Raw genomic sequence first — 5,894 nt, forward strand, 5'->3', positions numbered from 1 at the left:
GGTCAAGGCCTGATGCTAAATTGTATTGTATGAGATGATCATGTTTTGTAACAGAGTTATCGTCAACTGGCAGGAGCCATATGGTTGTCGCTTTATTGTATGAAATGCAAACGCCATGTAATTGCTTTACTTTATCACTAAGAGGTAGCAATAGCCGTAGAAGCAATAGTTGGCGAGACGACAACGATGCTTCGATGGAGATCAAGGTGTTAAGCCGGTGACAATGGTGATCATGACGGTGCTTTGGAGATGGAGATCAAAGGCACAAGATGATCATGGCCATATCATATCACTTATATTGATTGCATGTGATGTTTATCCTTTATGCATCTTATTTTTCTTAGTTCGGCGGTAGCATTATAAGATGATCTCTCACTAAATTTTAAGGTATAAGTGTTCTCCCTGAGTATGCACCGTTGCTACAGTTTGTCGTGCCGAGACACCATGTGATGATCGGGTGTGATAAGCTCTACATTCACATACAATGGGTGCAAGCCAGTTTTGCACATGCGGAATACTCTGGTTAAAACTGACGAGCCTAGCATATGAAGATATGGCCTCGGAACACTGAGACCGAAAGGTCGAGCATGAATCATATAGTAGATATGATCAACATAGTGATGTTCACCATTGAAAACTGCTCCATCTCACGTGATGATCGGACATGGTTTAGTTGATATGGATCACGTGATCACTTAGATAATTAGAGGGATGTCTATCTAAGTGGGAGTTCTTAAGTAATTTGATTAATTGAACTTTAATTTATCATGAACTTAGTACCTTATAGTATTTTGCATGTGTATATTATTGTAGATAGATGGCCTGTACTGTTGTTCCATTGAATTTTAATGCATTCCTAGAGAAAGCTAAGTTGAAAGATGATGGTAGCAATTACACGGACTGGGTCCATAACTTGAGGATTATCCTCATTGCTGCATAGAAGAATTACGTCCTGGAAGCACCGCTAGATGACAAACACGCTGCAGGAGCAACGCCAGATGTTGTGAACACTTGGCAGAGTAAAGCTGATGACTACTCGATAATTCAGTGTTCCATGCTTTACGGCTTAGAACCTGGACTTCAACAACATTTTTAATGTCATGGAGCATATGAGATGTTCCAGGAGTTGAAGTTAATATTTCAAGCAAATGCCCGGATTGAGAGATATGAAGTCTCCAATAAGTTCTACAGCTACAAAATGGAAGAGAATAGTTTTGTTAGTGAACATATACTCAGAATGTCTGGGTACCACAACCACTTGACTCAACTGGGAGTTAATCTTCCTGATGATAGTGTCATTGACAGAGTTCTTCAATCATTGCCACCAAGATACAATTGCTTCGTGATGAACTATAATATGCGAGGGATGGATAAGACGATTCCCGAGCTCTTCACAATGCTAAAGGCTGCGGAGGTAGAAATCAAGAAGGAGCATCAAGTGTTGATGGTCAACAAGACCACCAGTTTCAAGAAAAAGGGTAAAGGGAAGAAGGGGAACTTCAAGAAGAATAGCAAGCTAGTTGCCGCTCAAGTGAAGAAGCCCAAGTCTGGACCTAAGTCTGAGGCTGAGTGCTTCTACTGCAAAGGAACTGGTCACTGGAAGCGGAACTGCCCCCAGTATTTGGCGGAGAATAAGGATGGCAAAGTGAAAGGTATATTTGATATACATGTTATTGATGTGTACCTCACTAATGCTCGTAGTTTTGCATGGGTATTTGATACCGGTTCTGTTTCTAATATTTGCAACTTGAAACAGGGGCTACGGATTAAGCAAAGATTGGCTAAGGACGAGGTGACGATGCGCGAGGGAAATGGTTCCAAAGTCGATGTGATCACCGTCGACACGCTACCTCTACATCTACCTTCGGGATTAGTTTAAGACCTAAATAATTGTTATTTGGTGCCAGCATTGAGCATGAACATTATATCTGGATCTTGTTTGATGCGAGGCGGTTATTCATTTAAATCAGAGAACAATGGTTGTTCTATTTATATGAATAAAATCTTTTATGGTCATGCACCCTTCATGAGTGGTCTATTTTTACTAAATCTTGATGGTAGTGATACACATGTTCATAGTATTTAAGCCAAAAGATATAAGTTTAAGAATGATAGTGCAACTTATTTGTGGCACTGCCGTTTAGGTCATATTGGTGTAAAGTGCATGAAGAAACTCCATGCTGATGGGCTTCTGGAATCACTTGATGCTTGCGAACCATGCCTCATGGCAAGATGACTAAGACTCCATTCTCCGGAACAATGGAGCGAGCAACAGACTTGTTGGAAATAATACATACTGATGTATGCGGTCCGATGAGTATTGATGCTCGCGGCGGGTATCGTTATTTTCTTACCTTCACAGATGATTTGAGAAGATATGGGTATATCTACTTGATGAAACATAAGTCTGAAACATTTGAAAAGTTCAAAGAATTTCAGAGTGAAGTGGAAAATCATCGTAACAAGAAAATAAAGTTTCTACGATCAGATCGTGGAGGTGAATATTTGAGTTATGAGTTTGGTCTTCATTTGAAACAATGCGGAATAGTTTCGCAACTCACACCACCTGGAACACCACAATGTAATGGTGTGTCCGAATGTCGTAACCGCACTTTATTAGATATGGTGCGATCTATGATGTCTCTCACTGATTTACCGCTATCATTTTGGGGTTATGCTTTAGAGACGGCTGCATTCACGTTAAATAGGGCACAATCAAAATCCGCTGAGACAACACCTTATGAACTGTGGTTTGGCAAGAAACCCAAGTTGTCGTTTCTTAAAGTTTGGGGCTGCGATGCTTATGTGAAAAAGCTTCAACCTGATAAGCTCGAACCCAAATCAGAGAAATGTGTCTTCATAGGATACCCAAAGGAAACTGTTGGGTACACCTTCTATCACAGATCCGAAGGCAAGATATTCATTGCTAAGAATGGATCCTTTCTAGAGATGGAGTTTCTCTTGAAAGAAGTGAGTGGGAGGAACGTAGAACTTGACGAGGTAATTGTACCTACGCCCTTGTTGGAAAGTAGTTCATCACAGAAATCAGTTCCAGTGATTCCTACACCAGTAAGTGAGGAAGCTAATGATGATGATCATGAAACTTCTGATCAAGTTACTACCGAACCTCCTAGGTCAACCAGAGTAAGATCCGCACCAGAGTGGTACAGTAATCCTGTTCTGGAGGTCATGTTAATTGACCATGATGAACCTATGAACTATGAGGAAGCGATGATGAGCCCAGATTCCGCAAAATGGCTTGAGGCCATGAAATCTGAGATAGGATCCATGTATGAGAACAAAGTGTGGACTTTGGTTGACTTGCCCGATGATCGGTAAGCCATAGAGAATAAATGGATCTTCAAGAAGAAGACTGACGCTAATGGTAATGTTACTGTCTACAAAGCTCGACTTATTGCAAAAGGCTTTCGACAAGTTAAGGGAGTTGACTACAATGAGACCTTCCCACCCGTAGAGATGCTTAAGTCCGTCTGAATCATGTTAGTAATTGCCACATTTTATGATTATGAAATTTGGCAAATGGATGTCAAAACTGCGTTCCTTAACGGATATCTTAAAGTTGTATATGATGTGACCAAAAGGTTTTGTCGATCCAAAAGGTGCTAACAAAGTATTCAAGCTCCAGCGATCCATTTATGGACTGGTGCAAGCCTCTCAGAGTTGGAATATACACTTTGATAGTGTGATCAAAGCATATGGTTTTATACAGACTTTTGGAGAAGCATGTATTTACAAGAAAGTGAGTGGGAGATCTGTAGCACTTCTGATATTATATGTGGATGACATATTGCTAATCGGAAATGGTGCTGAATTTTTGAATAATATAAAAGGATACTTGAATAATAATTTTTCAATGAAAGACCTCGGTGAAGTTGCTTATATATTGGGCATCTAGATCTATAGAGATAGATCAAGAAGCTTAATTGGACTTTCACAAAGCACATACCTTGATAAAGTTTTGAAAAGGTTCAAAATGGATCAAGCAAAGAAAGGGTTCTTGCCTGTCTTACAAGGTGTGAATTTGAGTCAGACTCAATGCCCGACCACTGCAGAAGATAGAGAGAAAATGAAAGTCATTCCCTATGCTTCAGCCATAGGTTCTATTGTGTATGCAATGTTGTGTACCAGACCTAATGTGTGCCTTGCTATTAGTTTAGCAGGGAGCTACCAAAGAAATCCAGGAGTGGATCATTGGACAGTGGTCAAGAACATCCTGAAATACCTAAAAAGGACTAAGGATATGTTTCTCGTTTATGGAGGTGACAAAGAGCTCGTTGTAAATGGTTACGTCGATGCAAGCTTTGACACTGATCCGGATGACTCTAAGTCAAAAACCGGATACGTATTTTTATTAAATGGTGGAGATGTCAGTTGGTGCAGTTCCAAGTAGAGCGTCGTGGCGGGATCTACATGCAAAGTGGAGTACATAGCTGCTTAGGAAGCAGCAAATGAAGGAGTTATATCCAATCTAGGTGTCATACCTAGTGCGTCGGGTCCAATGAAAATCTTTTGTGACAATACTGATGCAATTGCCTTGGCAAAGGAATTCAGATTTCACAAGAGAACCAAGCACATCAAGAGACACTTCAATTCCATCCGCGATCAACTCAAGGAGGGAGACATAGAGATTTGCAAGATACATACGGATCTGAATGTTGCAGACCCGTTGACTAAGCCTCTCTCATGAGTAAAACATGATCAGCACCAAGACTCCATGGGTGTTAGAATCATTACAATGTAATCTAGATTATTGACTCTAGTGCAAGTGGGAGACTGAAGGAAATATGCCCTAGAGGCAATAATAAAGTTGTTGTTTATATTTCCTTATATCATGATAAATGTTTATTATTCATGCTAGAATTGTATTAACTAGAAACTTAGTACATGTGTAAATACATAGACAAACAGAGTGTCACTAGTATGCCTCTACTAGACTAGCTCGTTCATCAAAGATGGTTAAGTTTCCTAGCCATGGACAAAGAGTTGTCATTTGATAAACGGGATCACATCATTATAGAATGATGTGATTGACTTGACCCATCCATTAGCTTAGCACAATGATCATTTAGTTTACTGCTATTGATTTCTCCATAATTTATACATGTTCCTATGACTATGAGATTATGCAACTCCTGAATACCGGAGGAACACTTAGTGTTCTATCAAACATCACAACGTAACTGGGTGACTATAAAGATGCTCTACAGGTGTCTCCGATGGTGTTTGTTGAGTTGGCATAGATCGAGATTAGGATTTGTCACTCCGTGTATCGGAGAGGTATCTCTGGGCCCTCTCGGTAATGCACATCACTATAAGCCTTGCAAGCAATGTGACTAATGAGTTAGTTACGGGATGTTGCATTACGGAATGAGTAAAGAGACTTGCCAGTAACGAGATTGAACTAGGTATTGAGATACCGACGATCGAATCTCGGGCAAGTAACATACCGATGACAAAGGGAACAACATATATTGTGCGGTTTGACTGATAAAGATCTTCGTAGAATATGTAGGAACCAATATGAGCATCCAGGTTCTGCTATTGGTTATTGACCGGAGATGAGTCTCGGTCATGTCTACATAGTTCTCGAACTCGTAGAGTCCGCACGCTTAACGTTCGGTGATAATCTGTATTATGAGTTTATGTATTTTGATGTACCGAAGGTAGTTTGGAGTCCCGGATATGATCACGGACATGGTGAGGAGTCTCTAAATGGTCGAGACATAAAGATCGATATATTGGATGACTATGTTTGGACATTGGAATGGTTCTGGGTGAGTTCGGGCATATACCGGAGTACTGGGAGGTTACTGGAACCCCCCAGGTAGTATATGGGCCTTATTGGGCCATAGTGGGAGAGAGGAGAAGGGAGC

Source organism: Triticum dicoccoides, chromosome 2A, assembly GCF_002162155.2.
Source record: "Triticum dicoccoides isolate Atlit2015 ecotype Zavitan chromosome 2A, WEW_v2.0, whole genome shotgun sequence".
Taxonomy (NCBI): Eukaryota; Viridiplantae; Streptophyta; class Magnoliopsida; order Poales; family Poaceae; genus Triticum; species Triticum dicoccoides.